This window comes from Bombina bombina, chromosome 1, assembly GCF_027579735.1.
Source record: "Bombina bombina isolate aBomBom1 chromosome 1, aBomBom1.pri, whole genome shotgun sequence".
NCBI classification, from domain to species: domain Eukaryota; kingdom Metazoa; phylum Chordata; class Amphibia; order Anura; family Bombinatoridae; genus Bombina; species Bombina bombina.
This window is the reverse complement of record NC_069499.1, coordinates 1,111,687,313-1,111,707,380: the sequence shown is the minus strand read 5'-3', so window position 1 is coordinate 1,111,707,380 and position 20,068 is coordinate 1,111,687,313. Positions and strand designations below refer to the sequence as shown.

Genomic DNA, 20,068 nt, shown 5'->3' with positions numbered 1-20,068 from the left:
CCAAATGACAGCATCAGATGTTAAATGTGTGTGATGTTTTCAATTTGTCACTTTCTCTGATGTGGATATGGTTGTGGGCCAACGTTAATTGATGTCAAAACACTGCTATTCTTAGTAGTAACTGTATTTAATTACTTTTTTTTTTTTTATTACATTTTTGACATTACAGAAATAAGAAAAGAAAACCATGAGATTGTTTGTTTTTCATATTACATGAAAATAAGAATGAAAAAATAAAAAATAAGAACAATGATATCAAATTTCATCTTATTGTAATCCATTTTATTGGACACCTAAAACATAAGTTCTTGTTGAGCTCATATATGTTCCAAATGTAAAGAGACTGACATGGCTCAGCGGATAGAACTGGTCTACACTGGAAGACATGTTTGAAACATTGGTCTCATACTAGAACAATTAACACCCAAAACTAAACTAATGAAATAAACATAAGATGTGCAAATAACAGTAGTAACTATAGTAATCATTCCTTACTGCGACTAATACAATGTCTCAAATGAAAGGGAGGTCTTAGAACCAAGGAGGAGGAGAAAGATGGGAAAGAGGGAAGGGACTACCAGGCTTCAATTCCAAGGACGGAACAAAAAGGACTAGAAACAAGTAAGAGGGAAGTCAACCTGGTCTCAGGGTGCCGGTATTTAATTACTTATAATCAACACAAGTTTGAAAAGTATTATCCTTCTTTTGAAGGTCAGTCTCTGATCTAGATGGAAATGCAGACAAACAAAATCTTTAGAAACATTCTATATGGGTACTTACAGAGAAAAATAGGTTTTTGGATTCAGATAGGTCCATATGTGTTTTCAGAATATGGGATTAGTAGATATGAGGTGGAAGAAGTTTAGTTTCTTTCCACCAGAACATTAATGAAATTAGGAGGTATTAAGGAATTGGGAGGGGGGGGGGGGGTGCTACTTCCCCAAAATGTATGACATTATGTTGTAGTTGCTGTTTATCTCTGAATAGCTCCTGTGTGATAACTACAACAGATGTTGCATTTTCTTTCATTTTCCTTGCAACACTCAGTAAGACGGCATGTTCACAACTGCCTCTACAGAAATTAAAAAGAACTGTAGCCGTCCCTACCCAGTAACAAAGTTTGTTTAATACGTGCTGTAAGCAACACTTTTATTTTAAAATGTATCATTACTAACTTTTTTTCATGAGGTAGGTGAAATTAGTATAAAAAAACATTTTGAAATATTTTATATGTATAATTTAATTAATAGAATGGAAAAAATCATGTATTTCCTTCCTAAGATAGGTAGAGTCCACAGCTTCATTCCTTACTGTTGAAAAATAGAACACCTGGCCACAAGGAGGAGGCAGACATCCCAGTCAAAGGCTTAAATATCCCTCCCACTTCCTCATTACACCAGTCATTCTTTGCCTTTCTCTCACTGAGAGGTTTACATGACTACTTAAAACTCCAGTCCTATCTTGAAGGGCAGATACCCTTTTTCAGGACTCTCCGAATCTTCTGACACTTCTCTGCCACCTCCTAACGTGTCGTTAGTAGGTGGCAGAGAAGTGGCAGAAAAATCAGAGAGTCTTGAAAAAGGGAATCTGCCCTTCGAGATAGGACTGGAGTTTTAAGTAGTCATGTAAACCTCTCAGTGAGAGTATTGATGAAAGTTAGAGTCTGGAGATGTTTCTGTGAAACAATCCAGACTACTGCTAACAGTTCCTAAGCAATCAGTGTTGACGAGTTTCACTGTCTGCTTTCTCTCACTCAAGTCCATGTCAGGAGCGCTGCTATAAGACTGTCACACTTGAGAGGCTGTGTGTTCTGTTCCACAGCATAGATCCTGGAGGTAAGATCGTTTCAATTTTTATACATAAAACGCTATAACAGGGTCACAGTGTGGCTCCTTTATATCTTGATAGGATCCAGGGTTAATTTCCTCTGAAGGGGCTTTATTATTGAACAGTTGTGGTTAATTAATCAGTTTATTAATTATTTACATGCTGCTTTGTGTGATTTTTTCCTGGGCTGATAGACTGTGTGTTTTTGGCTGGAACAAACAGGTTTCACTTTCTTTTTGAAAGTGTTGCACAGCTCCTATTACTTGCTGTACTTGTAATAACAGGGGAAGTACTGTCTTGCACTCCATGTGACTGGGTGTGGTCTATGTTTATTTCCTCCATTCCGGCTGAGACTTGAACCTGAGGAGAGCGTTTCCTCTGTTAACTGTCTATGAGGTGGTTAATATTCCAGCCATTGGAAGTATAAAGGTGCAGTTTTTAATATATATATAAAAAAATGTTTTTATTTGTGTCCTTCTGTGGGTATAACCTGAGCTATGGAGGACTCTGACATGTTAGAAGGTACTCCCCTTCTGTACTAAATCATACCTGTTTATATTGTGAGGAGGCCATGGTTTTAACGCCCACTCAATTATGTTCCACATGCCTTAACAACGTTATAAGGTCTAAGAAGGGAGGCAAGCCTGCTAAGGCTCTTAGTCTTTCTGAGCCATTTACCTCTCAGGACTCGGCGTCCCGTGAGATTACTATCCTTGCTACATTATCCACTCCACATGCAGTTTCCCATAGCACATCTAATCCTCCATCCGGAGGGGGCCTTCTTCCTGTGGACTTTGCCACGCAGTTACAAACGGCGGTGTCTGCGGCCCTCAGTGCATTACCTTGCTCTAACAAATGCAAGAGAAAGGTTAAACATAGCTCTCCTGAACCAGAGTCATCTAAATATTTATCGGATTTAGCTATTATGCCCCAGTTATCTGATGATGAGTTAACCTCTGTAGCTTCAGAGGGTGAACTTTCTGGGTCAGAGTCCTTAGCGTCTAAGCCTCCAGAGGCCGCGCTGCCTGAATAACCCATGATACCTAAATTAGACAGTTTACAAAGGCAGGAAAGTTCCTTTAACTTTTCCTGTGCCGGTTAAGATGGCAAACATTATTAAGAATGAATGGGAAAGAATTGGTTCTTCCTTTTCCCCCTTGTCTACTTTTAAAAAGTTGTTCCTGGTCCCGGACTCTCAACTAGATTTGTGGGGCTCCATTCCTAAGGTGGATGGTGCTCTCTCTACGCTTGCTAAACGTACTACTATACCTCTTGAGGATAGTTCTTAGTTCAGAGAGCCGAAGGATAAGAAAATGGAAGTTTTTCTGAGAAAGATGTTTCAACATACGGGATTTTTGTTTCAACCGGCGGCTGCAGTTGCCGTGGTTGCCGGAGCGACCGCAGTTGCCGGAGCGACCTACTGGTGCAACTATTTGTCGGAACTCATTCAAGGATATTTAGAATTAAAGTTCTGAGAATTGCTAATTTTTTTATCTGTGATGCGAACATGCAAATTATTCGCCTAAATGCAAAGGCCTCTGGCTTTGCGGTCCTAGCCCGCTAGGCGCTCTGGTTGAAGTCTTGGTCTGTGGATATGACTTCCAAGTCTAAACTCCTTTCTCTCCCAAGGGAAAGATTTTATTTGGTCCAGGACTGGACTCCATTATTTCTACGGTTACTGGAGGCAAGGGTGCTTTCCTACAGCAAGATAAGAAGAACAAGTCTAAGGGACAACAATCTTCTAATTTTTGTTCTGACAAATCCCAACGACAACAATCCTCCTCTAAGCCTGAGCAACCCAAGAGTACTTGGAAGCTGGCTCAGTCCAGGAATGAATCCAAGCAGAATAATAAGCCTGCTGAAAACAAATCCGCATGAAGGGGTGGCTCCCGATCCAGGGTTGGATCGTGTAGGGGCAGACTGTCTCTTTTTTCAGACGTCTGGTTCAAGGACATACAGGATCCGTGGATCCTGGAGGTGGTATCTCAGGGATACAAGATAGGCTTCAAATATCATCCGCCAAGGGGCATATTCCTTCTCTCGAATCTGTCTACCAGACCAGAAAAGAGGGATGCCTTTCTAGGGTGCGTTCTGGATTTATCCTCCTTAGGAGTTGTTGTCCCGGTGCATATCGAAGAAAGAGGTTTGGGGTTTCATTCAAACCTTTTTGTGGTCCCAAAGAAGGAGGGAAATTTCCGCCCAATTCTGGACCTAAAGTGCTTAAACAAATTTCTCAGTGTCCCGTCCCTCAAGATGGAGATAAGGTCCATCCTTCCTTTAATTCAAGAAGGCCAGTTTATCACCACTATAGATCTGAAGGACGCTTATCTTCATGTTCCAATCCACAGGGAACACTTTCAGTTCCTGAGGTTTGCATTCCTGAACCAGCACTTTTAGTTCATTGCCCTTTCGTTTGGCCTAGCTACTGCTCCAAGAATCTTTACGAAGGTTCTGGCGGCTCTTCTAGCCGTTGCCAAAATGCAGGGTATTGCATAAGCCCCATACTTGGACGATATTCTGGTGCAAGCACCATCCTTTCATCTTGCGGAAGAATTCTCAGAGTCCCTTCTCAGTCTTCTTCGATCACATGGATGGAAGATAAACTTGGAAAAGAGTTCTCTTATCCCAAGTACCAGGGTGGAATTCCTGGGTACTATAATAGACTCCATATCCATGAGGATATTTCTAACAGACCAGAGACGTTGCAAAGCTAACTTCGGCATGTCTTGCCCTCCGGACCTCCTTGAGTCCCTCTGTGGCTCAGTGAATGGAGGTGATTGGTCTCATGGTGTCCTGCATGGACATCTTTCCTTTTGCCAGGTTCCGTCTCAGACCTTTACATCTGTGCATGCTGAGGCAGTGGAACGGCGATCATTCAGATGTCTCAACAGATTGTATTAGACAGCCGGTCGAGAGAATCGCTCTCTTGGTGGCTCTGTCCAGATCATCTGTCCCGAGGGACATGCTTCTTAAGACCATCCTGGGAGATTGTGACTACAGACGCAAGCCTATCCGGATGGGGAGCTGTTTGGGGTGCCAGGAAGGCACAGGGGTTGTGGACTCAGGAGGAGTCCTCCCTCCCGATCAATATTTTGGAACTACGGGCAATATTCAAGGCCTTGAAGTCTTGGCCACTTCTGGGTTCGTCCCAGTTTATCAGATTCCAATCAGACAATATAACCTCAGTGGCTTACATCAACCATCAGGGGGGAAACGAGAAGTTCCTTGGCGATGAAGGAAGTATCTCAGATTCTGGAGTGGGCGGAGGCCCACAGCTGTTCTCTGTCAGTGATACACATTCCAGGTGTGGACAACTGGGAGGCAGATTTTCTCAGCAGGCAATCCTTCCATCCAGGGGAATGGTCTCTCGATCCCGAGGTGTTTGCAGAGATATGCAGCAAGTGGTGGCCGCCAGAGATATATCTCATGGCGTCCCGGCTCAATTCCAAGCTACCCTGGTACAGGTTGAGGTATCACCAAGCGGATCTAATAGATGCACTAGCAGTGCCATGGAGGTTCAAAATCATATCTTTTTCTTCCATTACCGCTTCTTCCTCGAGTGATGGCCCGCATCAAGCAGGAGCAGGTATCAGTAATCCTGATTGCTTCATCGTGGCCATGAAGGACGTGGTTCGGGGATCTAGTGGGGATGTCCTCATCGCCTTCGTGGAAGTTACCTTGTCACAGAGACCTGCTGATACAAGGGCAATTTGTTCATCAAAATCTAGATTCTCTGAGGCTGACTGCGTGGATATTGAACGCAAAGTCTTAGCTAAGAGAGGTTTCTCTGAGAGTGTCATTGATACTCTTATCCAAGCTTGTAAACCAGTTACTCTGTGTATCTACCACAAGGTGTGGAGGACCTACTTATTCTGGTGTGAAGAGCGTGGTTTTTCCTGGCACAGAGTTAAGGTTGCCAGGATCTTATCTTTTCTCCAGGATGGGCTGGATAATGACCTTTCTGCTAGTTCTCTGAGGGGACAGATTTCGGCCCTGTCGGTTTTATTGCACAAGAGACTGGCTGAGCTTCCTTGGAGCCTAAATCTTGTTCTTCGGGTTTTGCAACCGGTTCCTTTGAGCCTCTGCATTCGGTTGACATTAAATTGTTATATTGGAAAGTTCGCTTTTTATTGGCTATTGACTCTGCGCGCAGAGTTTCTGAGATCTCTGCTTTGCAATGTGAGCCTCCTTATCTGATTTTTCATGCAGATAAGGCAGTTTTATGTACTAAATTAGGTTTTCTTCCTAAGGTGGTGTCAACATCAATCAGGAGATTGTGGTTCCTTCCTTGTGTCCTAATCCTACTTCATTGAAGGAACGCTTACTTCACAATTTGGATGTGGTTCGCACCTTGAAGTTCTATCTTCAGGCTACTAAGGAGTTTAGACAATCTTCCTCTTTGTTTGTTGTCTATTCGGTGAAGCATAAAGGGCAGAAGGCTACTTCGACTTCCCTATCTTTTTGGTTAAGGAGTGTCATCCGCTTAGCTTACAAGACAACGGGACATCATCCTCCTGAGAGGATAACGGCTCATTTCATTAGAGCAGTGGCTTTCTCTTGGGCCTTTAAGAACGAGGCCTCTATGAATCAGATTTGTAAGGTGGCTACCTGGTCCTCCTTACATACTTTTTCAAAATTTTACTAGTTTGATGTTTTTGCTTCAGCTGAAGCATCTATCGGGAGAAATGTTTTGCAGGCTGTGGTGCCCTCAGAATAGGGTCTGCCATTTCCTTTTTGTTCCCTCCCGTTATTCATTCAGTGTCCTCTGGAGCTTGGTATCATTTCCCAACAGTAAGGAATGAAGCCATGGACTCCCCCAATCTTAGGAAGGAAAACATAATTTATGCTTACCATATAAATTCCTTTCCTTTCCTTCCGGATAGGGAAAGTCCACGGCCCCCGTCCGTTTTTTCTTGTCTATGGGCGGTCCCCTATTATTTATTTTATTCTTCTGGCACCATTTATACCCTAATGTTTCTCCTACTTTTCCTTGTTCCCTCGGCAGAATGACTGAGGTAATGAGGAAGTGGGAGGGATATTTAAGCCTTTGGCTGGAGTGTCTTTGCCTCCTCCTGGTGGCCAGGTGTTGTATTTCCCAACAATAAGGAATGAAGCCGTGGACTCTCCCTGTCCGGAAGTAAAGGAATTTATCTCGCAAGCATAAAATTATTTTGTTGTTTATATGTAATTTTCAGTGCATTCGAGTTCGATGTTGCAACAATTTATTACACTGCCCCAGTAATAGTGCAGTCTAAAGGGAATGGGATTCCTGAGAGGGGTATGACTTGGAATTAAGTGTCCTATTAAAAGGGTTTAATGTGAAACTTTACAGTACAGATCAGGAGTACCCATACATTAGTTAGACTGACTCTACTTTCTTGTGATCTTTATCACTATGATCTACTGATTCATGTACAAAATTGAGTGCAGGATACACTTGTGCAAAAACAAAATGTATGCTTACCTGATAAATTTCTTTCTTTCCGGTCATGGAGAGTTCACAACGTCATTCTAATTACTAGTGGGATATTCAACTCCTGGCCAGCAGGAGGAGGCAAAGAGCACCCCAGCAAAGCTGTTAAGTGTAACTTCCCTTACCCATAATCAGCCAAAGGAAAATGGAAAAAGAAGAAACACAAGGGTGAAAAAGGTGCCTGAGGTTTACTCAAAAAAACTACTGAATTAAAATTAAAAAAAAGAGGGCGGGGTCGTGGACTCTCTATGCCCAGAAAGAAATTTATCATCAGGTAAGCATAAATTATGTTTTCTTTCCTATGGCATGGAGAGTCCACGACATCATTCCAATTACTAGTGGGAACCAAAACTCAAGCTAGAGGACACGGAATGAACAAGGAGGGAGTACAAGACAGGAGGACCTAAACAGAAGGCACCAGTGCTTGAAGAACCTTTCTCCCAAAAGAAGCCTCAGCCGAGGCAAAAGTATCAAATTTAGGGAATTTGGAAAAAGTATGCAAAGAGGATCTTGTTACCGCCTTGCAAATCTGTTCCACAGAAGCTTCGTTTTTGAAAGCCCAAGATGAGCAGACAGCCCTAGTGGAATGAGCCTTAATTCTCTCAGCAATCTCATAAGCAAAACAAATCACACTTCTTAACCAGAGGGAAAGAGAAGTAGAAGTGGACTTCTGACCCTTACGCTTTCCAGAGAAAACAACAAACAGGGCAGAAGATTGCCGAAAATCCTTAGTAGCTTGTAAGTAAAATTTTAGAGCATGCACAACATCCAAGTTATGCAAAATATGTTCCTTATGAGAAGAAGCATTAGAAAAAAAAGGAACAAAAATTTCCTGATTAATGTTTCGATCCGAGAGAAACCCCAATTTAGTACGATGGTCCGCCTTATCTGCATGAAAAAAAAGTTACGGGGAGTCACACTGCAAAGCTGAAAGCTCAGACACCCTGCGAGCAGAAGAAATAGCAAGGAGAAACAAAACCTTCCAAGATAACAATTTTATATCAACAACCTGCATCGGCTCAAACGGAGCCTGCTGCAAAATTTTAAGAACGAGGTTAAGGCTTCAAGGAGCAACAGGTTTAAACACAGGCCTGATGCTGACCAGGGCCTGAACAAAAGCTTGAACATCTAGTAATTCTGCCAGACGTTTGTGCAAAAGGATAGACAGAGCAGAAATCTGACAAACCTTTCTCCAGGCCATACTGAAGAAAAGATAAAATTCGAGGAATCCTCACTCGACTCCAAGAAAAACCTTTAGCTTCACACCAAAAAAAGGTATTTACACCATATTTTATGGTAAATCTTACGAGTAATAGGTTTACGAGCCTGAAGCATAGTATCAATGACTGCCACGAAAAACCACGTCTAGACAGGACTAGGCGTTAAATCCCCAAGCAGTCAGCTTCAGAGAATCTAGATTTCGATGGAAGAATGGACTCTGAATTAGAAGGTCCTTCCTCAGAGGTAACCTCCAAGGTGGAAGAAATTACATCTTCACCAGATCCGCAAACCAGATCCTGCAAGGCCAAGCAGGAGCTATTAGAATCCCAGATGCTTTCTCCTGTTTGATACGAGCAATGACTCATGGAAGAGAAAAATGAGGAAACAGGTAAGCAAGCCTGAAATCCCAAGGAACCACCAGAGCATCTATCAGGGCGGCCTGAGGATTTCTTGACCTTGAACCGTTTGGCGTTTTGACAAGACGACATCAGATCCAACTCCAGAACCCCCCACCTGAGAGATTTCCTGAAGAACACTTCCAGATGGAGAGCCACTCCCCGTGATGAAAAGTCTGTCTGCTCAGAAAGTCCGCTTCCCAATTGTTCACTCCTGGAATGTGGATGGCAGATAGGAGACAATCGTGAGCTTCCGCCCACTGCAGAATGCGAGTCACCTCCTTTATGGCCAAGGAACTCTGAGTTCCTCCCTGGTGGTTGATGTAAGCCACTGAGGTGGTGATGTCCGATTGGAATCTGATAAACCGGACTGAAGATAATTGAGGCCAAGCTATCAAGGCATTCAAGATTGCTCTCAACTCCAAGATGTTTATTGGGAGAAAAGACTCCTTCAGAGTCTACAGACCCTGAGCTTTCAGAGAACCCCAAACTGCTCCCCAGCCTAATAGGCTGGCGTCCGTAGTCACAATCACCTAGGAAGGTCTCAGGAAGCAAGTGCCTTGAGACAGATTTTCCACCACGAGAGAGAGTCTCTTGTTAGGGGGTCTAGATTTATCCTTAGTGATAGATCTGAATAGTCTCTGTTCCATTGACTGAGCATGCAAAGCTGCAGCGGTTGCAGATGGAACCAAGCAAAAGGAATTATGTCCATGGAAGCCACCATCAGACCAATTACCTCCATGCACTGAGCCTCTGATGGATGAAACACAGACTGGAGGGAAAGGCAAGAAGTTTGGATTTTCTGACGTCTGTCAGGAAGATCTTCATAGACAGAGAATCTATGATTGTCCCTAGGAAAATCACTCTTGTAGATGGAACTCTTTTCCAGATTCACCTTCCACCCGCGGGAACGTAGAAAAGACAACAACATCTCTGTATGAGATTTTGCTAGCTGAAAAGATGACGACTGAACCAAGATGTCGTCTAGATAAGGCGCCACCGCAATTCCCTGGGATCTGATCACTGCCAATAGAGCTCCCAGAACCTTTGTTAATATTCTGGGTGCTGTGGCAACACCAAAACGGAAGTGCAATAAACTGTAAATGTTTGTCCAGAAAGGCAAACCTTAGAAACTGATAATGATCCATATAAATGAGAACGTGCAAGTACACATCCTTCAGGTCTATGGTCGTCATGAACTGACCTTCCTGAACCAATGGAAGAATGTAACGAATAGTTTTCATCTTGAAGGACGGAACCCTGAGGAATTTGTTTAGACACTTCAGATCTAGGATGGGACGAAAAGTTCCCTACTTTTTGGGCACTACAAATAGATTTGAATCCTAGACCTTGTTCCTCTAGAGGGACTGTTACAATGACTCCCAGGGAGGATAGGTCCTTTACAGAATTTAAAAAGGCCTCCCTCTTTACCTAGTTTGAGGATAGTCTTGACAGGAGAAATCTGCCCCTTGGAGGGCAAGACTTAAAACCTATTTTGTAACCCTGAGATACTATGTCCACAGCCCATGGATCTGGGACATTGTGTATCGAAGCCTGATGGAAAAGAGAAAGTCTGCCCCCCACCTGATTCAAAAATCGGATCAGGGTGGACCCTTCTTGCTTATTTAGAGTCAGTGGAAGGCTTTTTGTTTTGTTTTCCCTTGTTCCAGGGGTGGCTGGATTTCCAAGTTGACCTGGATTGGTCTGATTTGGAAGAAGAAGAGGAGGAAGACTTTTGTCTTTTAAAGTTGCAAAAGGAATGAAAATTAGAAGTCTGTTGACCCTTTGGTCTATTCTTTTTATACTGAGGAAGGAAAGTTCTCTTTCCACCTGTAATCTCTGAAATGATCTCCGCCAGACTGGGCCCAAACAAAGTTTTACCCTTGTATGATAAAGCCAAAAGCTTGGCCTTTGAAGAAACATCAGCCGACCAAGATTTTAACCACAGAGCTCTGCAATTTAAAACAGTGAAGCTAGACATCTTAGCTCCCAGTCTAATTAACTGCATATTTGCATCACAGATAAAGGTATTAGCCAGTTTAAGAGCTTTGATCCGGTCTTGGATTTCCTCTTCCGTAGTTTCTTCTGAAATCAGATCAGACAAGGCATCGCACCAATAAAATGCCGCTCCTGCAACAGTGGAAATACTTGCTACAGGTTGCCACTGTAATCCTTGATGGATATACATCTTTTTTAAGTAAGCCTTAAAGCTTCTTATCCATTGAATGTTTAAAAGAACAACTATCATCTATAGGAATGGTAGATCTTTTAACTAGAGAAGATATAGCTCCCTCTACTTTAGGCACAGTGCGCCATGAATCCCGAATGGAGTCAGCAACAGGAAACATCTTTTTAAAAACAGGGGAAGGGGAAAACGGAACCCCAGGTTTATCCCATTCCTATGTAATAATTTCAGACATCTTGTCTGGAACAGGAAAAACATCCTCAGATGTTTGAGAATAATAAACTCTATTAAGTTTAGAGGACTTTTTAGGGTTGACAGCAACCGAAGGTTCAGAATCATCCAAAGTAGCTAGAACTTCCTTCAGAAGCAATCAAAGATGTTCAAGCTTGAAATCGAAATTAACTTCAGATTCAGAAGCTTTTTCTACCATAGTGTCAGATTCTGAAATCTCACCTTTATCGGCTACCGAAGTATCCTCCCTCATCACACATTAAAGAAAGGTTGACCAGTGCAGATTTAGATGGTTCAGAAACCTTACTAGTAGACAAATGTCTAGATTTCCTCTTGTGTTTACCCTGAGGAGGAAAAGCAGACAATGCCGCAGATACTGCAGACGTAATCTGCGCGGCAAAATCCCCTGGTACATAAACACTCCCAGGAAACAGAAGGCACAGGGTTACAAACCACTAAGGCTTGGGACGTTTGAAGAGAAAGCTGAGGCATACTACACACAACATCATCCTGAGAGATGCTTGGCTCAGAGTGGAGTAACTTGTCCTTAAATTTTAAAGTCTTTGCTAAGCAAGTGGAACAGAATTGCATAGGAAGGACAATGTGGGCCTCTAAACAAAGAAAGCACTTATCCATATTAATAGTTTGCTCTTGTTCAGGATCCATAGCTAAAGAATCAGGTCCCACAAAAAAAACGATAAAATTTATGAGGGAGTAACTTTTATTCCAATACTGTATATGATACACCAGAGACCTAAATATAAAATACTGTCTCCAAAAATAAGAAAACCTCAGACCCTGAGCCTCCTACCGTTACTGTATAGGTTCACACACTCTGAAGAACTGGATAGAAAATCCCACTAGTCAGAAAAAAAAACGTCTCCTCTATAGGTGAACTCTGATCCAATAAGCCGTAGCAGAGCCGACACTGGCAGAAAACTCCGCTCTGTAAAACCGGAAGTGCGGATGTCACGTGATTGGCCTGAAATTAAGTGCGCAACATAAGAATAAACAATGACTACTAAACTGAAAAAAAATTAAAAGCTAAACTCAACTCTTATAGCCCCAATAAAATAAAGGTAAATAATATCCCTTATTTCCCTCAGCCAAGTTATCTCCTGCCCCCTTGAGAGCATTAACCCCTTCAGTGTCTTCTGAGATAAAACACACAATATGTACACTTTTTATTTTTCAAACACCATAGTGCTAATAAAGCTGCCCAAAACCATTATCCTTAACGATTAGGATAATATATTGACCCAAAATCAATCCAGTTGATGGTTAACTTTAGAAATGCTGACTTTCAGTACCTAGAAGGCAAAGAGCACTTACCTGGATCGAGCTGCCGGGCAGACAACAGCTACTAAGGTGTAACCGGTAGTTCTCCATGTCAGGGACCTGTAGTAAAAAGAAAGAACAGAGTAACCAACTCTGGCTTTCTGTAAAGGGGTAGCAAAATGTTAAAAGTAAAGCAAAGACTGCCTTGCCGCCTTTTAACTGCTAAAAGCCACTACTACTCTTACTAAAGAGATTGACATGGACACAGCTAGACCCCAATCCTTGCTTGCAGCGAAGAGTAGCCATAAAAGGATTAATTATCTTCAGACACCAACTTCGCACATCCTCCATTGACAGAGGCAAAGAGAATGACTAGGGATTATAGGTAAGAGAAGTTACACTTAACAGCTTTGCTGGGATGAACTTTGCCTCCTCCTGCTGGCCAGGAGTTGAATATCCCACTAGTAATTGGAATGACGTTGTTGACTCTCCATGCAATAGGAAAAACATATTTTTACATTTCTTTAAACTTGAACACTTAGTATAACTATTAGATATGAGTTAAATAGGAAATCCCACAGCAGTTGTGAAATAAGCTCTTCAGGTATATCCCTAGCTATCTGTTAGGTAAACCTGCTGTAAATAATATACAACAATATTGTATTTAGCTTTAATAATTAGATCATTATTTCAGTTTAGGATTTATGTTTATAAAATATAACAATATTTGCAAGACCACTGTTTTTATAAACTTCAAAACAATTACATTTATAGACTTGTTTGTATACATATTTTCTATACAGACTTTTATACCGACAATTCCATCCAGCTGTAATAATACACGTTTAATGCTATATTGTGATGTGAAAAATCATTTTAAGAAACGGAACCCCTCATCCTTTGTATTTATAAACTCTTAAAAGCCTGGGACTGCTTAAAACACCACCTGAATTAAAAATGTGTAAGAAAGTAAAACAGCTTCATAGGGGGGGAAAATGATTTATAATTCCAGAAAAAGGAATCACTCTACAGGCTTCCAAATATCTAAATGATCACCATTCACATAGTAGGATCTGAAAAATATGGTGTACAGCTTCCAATGACTTAAAATGTAAATCCTTTGGCACCCCCAACTGTATAACATAAGGAGAAAAGGAAATGGTGATGTAGAATGTTTGAAAAAGACCTAAGTTTTAATTACTTGACTTTCTCCCAATCAAAATTAACCGCTGTTTTAAAGCACTGCCATATGTACGTCAGAAAAGTTATTCCAAGTAAAGACCTTTGTTACAACAGCGTTTCATTAATGACAAGTCATAGCTTAATTCTATATTTTTCTGATGTCTTTGGACAATGCATAATGGAAAAATGATCTATCAGCATACCGAATGCACAATAAATAAACATAAGGGAAGTCGGTAATTTGAGGGCATGTAATGTTTTGTATTATCAAGAAGAATCAGGATCACTGCTTGTTACATCAAAACAGGACCATAAGCAATTTTGTGCATACGTCAAGATACAGAGCATCTATTTATCTATGCGGGTCACAATAGGAGGAACATTTCAAGCATGACCTGCATAAAAACATAATTTATGCTTACCTGATAAATTTATTTCTCTTGTAGTGTAGTCAGTCCACGGGTCATCCATTACTTATGGGACTATATCTCCTTCCCAACAGGAAGTTGCAAGAGGATCACCCAAGCAGAGTTGCTATATAGCTCCTCCCCTCACATGTCATATCCAGTCATTCGACCGAAACAAGACGAGAAAGGAGAAACCATAGGGTGCAGTGGTGACTGGAGTTGAATTAAAATTTAAACCTGCCTTAAAGACAGGGCGGGCCGTGGACTGACTACACTACAAGAGAAATAAATTTATCAGGTAAGCATAAATTATGTTTTCTCTTGTTAAGTGTAGTCAGTCCACGGGTCATCCATTACTTATGGGATACCAATACCAAAGCAAAAAGTACACGGATGATTGGAGGGACAAGGCAGGAACTTTAAACGGAAGGAACCACTGCCTGAAGAACCTTTCTCCCAAAAATAGCCTCCGAAGAAGCAAAAGTGTCAAATTTGTAAAATTTTGAAAAAGTGTGAAGTGAAGACCAAGTTGCAGCCTTGCAAATCTGTTCAACAGAGGCCTCATTCTTAAAGGCCCAGGTGGAAGCCACAGCTCTAGTGGAATGAGCTGTAATTCTTTCAGGAGGCTGCTGTCCAGCAGTCTCATAGGCTAAACGTATTATGCTACGAAGCCAAAAAGAGAGAGAGGTAGCCGAAGCCTTTTGACCTCTCCTCTGTCCAGAGTAAACGACAAACAGAGAAGAAGTTTGACGAAACTCCTTAGTTGCCTGCAAATAGAACTTCAGCGCACGGACTATGTCCAGATTATGCAAAAGTCGTTCCTTCTTTGAAGAAGGGTTAGGACACAAAGATGGAACAACAATCTCTTGATTGATATTCCTGTTAGAAACTACCTTAGGTAAGAACCCAGGTTTAGTACGCAGAACTACCTTGTCTGAATGAAAAATTAGATAAGGAGAGTCACAATGTAAGGCAGATAACTCAGAGACTCTTCGAGCCGAGGAAATAGCCATCAAAAACAGAACTTTCCAAGATAACAGCTTGATATCAATGGAATGAAGGGGTTCAAATGGAACACCTTGCAAAACGTTAAGAACTAAGTTTAAGCTCCACGGCGGGGCAACAGTCTTAAACACAGGCTTAATCCTAGCCAAAGCCTGACAAAAAGCCTGAACATCTGGAACTTCTGCCAGACGTTTGTGTAGAAGAATAGACAGAGCCGAAATCTGTCCCTTTAACGAACTAGCAGATAAGCCTTTTTCTAAACCCTCTTGTAGAAAAGACAATATATCCTAGGAATCCTAACCTTACTCCATGAGTAACTCTTGGATTCGCACCAATATAAATATTTACGCCATATCTTATGGTAAATTTTTCTGGTAACAGGTTTCCGAGCCTGTATTAAAGTATCAATAACCGACTCCAAGAAGCCAAGCTTTGATAGAATCAAGCGTTCAATCTCCATGCAGTCAGTCTCAGAGAAATTAGATTTGGATGATTGAAAGGACCCTGATTTAGAAGGTCCTGCCTCAGAGGCAGAGACCATGGTGGACAGGACGACATGTCCACTAGGTCTGCATACCAGGTCCTGCGTGGCCACGCAGGCGTTACCAAAATCACTGATGCTCTCTCCTGTTTGATCCTGGCAATCAGTCGAGGCAGCATCGGAAATGGTGGAAACACATAAGCCATTTTGAAGACCCAAGGGGCTGTCAGAGCATCTATCAGCGCCGCTCCCGGGTCCCTGGATCTGGATCCGTAACAAGGAAGCTTGGCGTTCTGGCGAGACGCCATGAGATCCAGATCTGGTTTGCCCCAATGATGAATCAGTTGAGCGAAGACCTCCGGATGAAGTTCCCACTCCCCCGGATGAAAAGTCTGACGACTTAGAAAATCCGCCTCCCAGTTCTCCACGCCTGGGATGTAGATCGCTGACAGGTGGCAAGAGTGAGACTCTGCCCAGCGAATTATCTTTGAGACTTCCAGCATCGCTAGGGAACTCCTGGTTCCCCCTTGATGGTTGATGTAAGCCACAGTCGTGATGTTGTCCGACTGAAATCTGATGAACCTCAGAGTTGCTAACTGAGGCCAAGCTAGAAGAGCATTGAATATTGCTCTTAACTACAGAATATTTATTGGGAGGAGTTTCTCCTCCTGAGTCCATGATCCCTGAGCCTTCAGGGAATTCCAGACTGCGCCCCAACCTAGAAGGCTGGCGTCTGTTGTAACAATCGTCCAATCTGGCCTGCGAAAGGTCATCCCCTTGGACAGATAGGGCCGAGAAAGCCACCATAGGAGAGAATCTCTGGTCTCTTGATCCAGATTTAGTAGAGGGGACAAATCTGAGTAATCCCCATTCCACTGACTGAGCATGCACAATTGCAGTGGTCTGAGATGCAGGCGCGCAAATGGTACTATGTCCATTGCCGCAACCATTAAGTCGATTACTTCCATGCACTGAGCTACTGACGGGTGTGGAATGGAATGAAGGGCACGGCAAGTATTTTGAAGCTTTAATAGCCTGGACTCCGTCAGGTAAATTTTCATCTCTATAGAATCTATAAGAGTCCCTAGGAAGGGAACCCTTGTGAGTGGTAATAGAGAACTCTTTTCCACGTTCACCTTCCACCCATGCGACCTCAGAAACGCCAGAACTATCTCTGTGTGAGACTTGGCAATTTGAAAACTTGACGCTTGTATCAGAATGTCGTCTAGGTACGGAGCCACCGCTATGCCTCGCGGTCTTAGTACCGCCAGAAGAGAGCCCAGAACCTTTGTAAAGATTCTCGGGGCCGTAGCTAGCCCGAAAGGAAGAGCTACAAACTGGTAATGCCTGTCTAGAAAGGCAAATCTTAGGTACCGATAATGATCTTTGTGAATCGGTATGTGAAGGTAGGCATCCTTTAAGTCCACTGTGGTCACGTATTGACCCTCTTGGATCATGGGTAGGATGGTTCGAATAGTTTCCATTTTGAATGATGGAACTCTTAGGAATTTGTTTAAGATCTTTAGGTCCAAGATTGGTCTGAAGGTTCCCTCTTTCTTGGGGACCACAAACAGATTTGAGTAAAATCCTTGCCCTTGTTCCGTCCGCGGAACTGGGTGGATCACCCCCATTAATAAGAGGTCTTGTACACAGCGTAGAAACGCCTCTTTCTTTATTTGGTTTGCTGATAACCTTGAAAGATGAAATCTCCCTTGTGGAGGAGAAGCTTTGAAGTCCAGAAGGTATCCCTGAGATATGATCTCCAACGCCCAGGGATCCTGGACATCTCTTGCCCAAGCCTGGGCGAAGAGAGATAGTCTGCCCCCCACTAGATCCGTTTCCGGATAGGGGGCCCTTTCTTCATGCTGTCTTAGGGGCAGAAGCAGGTTTTCTGGCCTGCTTGCCCTTGTTCCAGGACTGGTTAGCTTTCCAGCCCTGTCTGTAACGAGCAACAGTTCCTTCCTGTTTTGGAGCGGAGGAAGTTGATGTTGCTCCTGCCTTGAAGTTACGAAAGGCACGAAAATTAGACTGTTTGGCCTTTGATTTGGCCTTGTCCTGAGGAAGAGTATGACCCTTACCCCCAGTAATGTCAGCAATAATTTCTTTCAAGCCGGGCCCGAACAAGGTCTGCCCTTTGAAAGGAATATTAAGCAATTTAGATTTAGAAGTCACGTCAGCTGACCATGATTTAAGCCATAGCGCTCTGCGCGCTTGAATGGCGAAACCAGAGTTCTTAGCCATTAATTTGGTTAAATGTACAACAGCATCAGAAACAAATGCGTTAGCCAGCTTAAGTGCTTTAAGCTTGTTCATAATCTCATCCAATGGAGCTGTGCGAATGGCCTCTTCCAGAGACTCAAACCAGAATGCCGCAGCAGCAGTGACAGGCGCAATGCATGCAAGGGGCTGTAAGATAAAACCTTGTTGAACAAACATTTTCTTAAGGTAACCTAATTTTTTATCCATTGGATCTGAAAAAGCACAACTATCCTCCACCGGGATAGTGGTACGCTTAGCCAAAGTAGAAACTGCTCCCTCCACCTTAGGGACCGTCTGCCTTAAGTCCCGTGTGGTGGTGTCTATTGGAAACATTTTCCTAAATATAGGAGGGGGGGAAAAGGGCACACCGGGCCTATCCCACTCCTTGCTAATAATCTCTGTAAGCCTCTTAGGTATAGGAAAAACGTCAGTACACACCGGTACCGAATAGTATCTATCCAGCCTACATAATTTCTCTGGAATTGCAACCGTGTTACAATCATTCAGAGCTGCTAATACCTCCCCTAGCAATACGCGGAGGTTTTCAAGCTTAAATTTAAAATTAGAAATCTCTGAATCCAGTCTCCCTGGATCAGATCCGTCACCCACAGAATGAAGCTCTCCGTCCTCATGTTCTGCAAATTGTGACGCAGTATCAGACATGGCTCTCCCATCATCAGCGCGCTCTGTCCTTAACCCCGAGCAATCGCGCTTGCCTCTTAATTCTGGCAATTTAGATAATACCTCGGTCATAACAGTAGCCATGTCTTGCAAAGTGATTTGTATGGGCCTCTCTGAAGTACTTGGCGCCACAATATCACGCAACACCTGAGCGGGAGGCGAAGGTACTGACACGTGAGGAGAGTTAGTCGGCATAACTTCCCCCTCGTTGTCTGGTGATAATTTCTTTACATGTAAAGATTGACTTTTATTTAAAGTGACATCAATGCATTTAGTACACAAATTTCTATGGGGCTCCACATTGGCCTTCAAACATAGTGAACACGTAGATTCATCTGTGTCAGACATGTTTAAACAGACTAGCAATGAGACTAGCAAGCTTGGAAAATACTTTCAAATAAATTTATAAGCAATATAAAAAACGTTACTGCGCCTTTAAGAAGCACAAAAAGCTGTCACAGTTGAAATAATGAACCAAATCAGTTATAGCAACCAAAATTTCACAGTAAATGTATTAAATTAGCAAAGGATTGCACCCACCAGCAAATGGATGATTAACCCCTTAATACCCAAAACAGATATCAATTTAACAAATAACGTTTTAATCACAGTCAAACACACTGTCACAGGTCTGCTGTGACTGATTACCTCCCTCAAAATGAATTTTGAAGACCCCTGAGCTCTCTAGGGACGTCCTGGATCATGGAGGATGAAGTAGGAAGACTGTGACTGAATTTTTACTGCGCAAAAAAGCGCTAAAATAGACCCCTCCCACTCATATTACAACAGTGGGAAATCTCAGTTAACTGTTTCTATGCAGAAAAAAACGTTAGCCATGTGGAAAAATCATGCCCCAATAAGTTTTATCACCAAGTACCTCACAAAAAACGATTAACATGCCAGTAAACGTTTTAAACATTAAAATATTATGAAGTATTATTAATAAGCCTGCTACCAGTCGCTTTTACTGCAGTTAAGGCTCAAACATTACTTCAGCATTAACAGTATTTTCTTAGACAAATTCCATTCCCTAGAAAAATACTTCAGTGCACGTACACTCATCAGCCTAATACCAGTCGCTATCACTGCATTCAAGGCTGTACTTACATTACATTGGTAACAGCAGTATTTTCTAGTCAATTCCATTCCTTAGAAAAATAATTTACTGCACATACCTCGTTTGCAGGGGGGCCCCGCATGCTATTCCCCTTTCTGAAGTTACCTCACTCCTCAGAATGTGCGAGAAACAGCCAGTGGATCTTAGTTACTTCTGCTAAGATCATAGAAAACGCAGGCAGATTCTTCTTCTAATACTGCCTGAGAACAAACAGCACACTCCGGTGCCATTTAAAATAACAAACTTTTGGTTGAAGACATAAACTAAGTTTAAAAAACACCACAGACCTCTCACAACGACCTATCTACGTTGAGTTGAAAGAGAAT

General features: G+C 42.4%; 1 protein-coding gene across 2 annotated transcripts in view; it reads right to left on the bottom strand.

Moving 5' to 3' along the window:
• ARHGAP23 (Rho GTPase activating protein 23) overlaps window positions 1-20,068 on the bottom strand; it is a 289,496-nt gene that overhangs the window by 67,143 nt on the left and 202,285 nt on the right. The gene's annotated exons all lie outside the window — the stretch shown is intronic.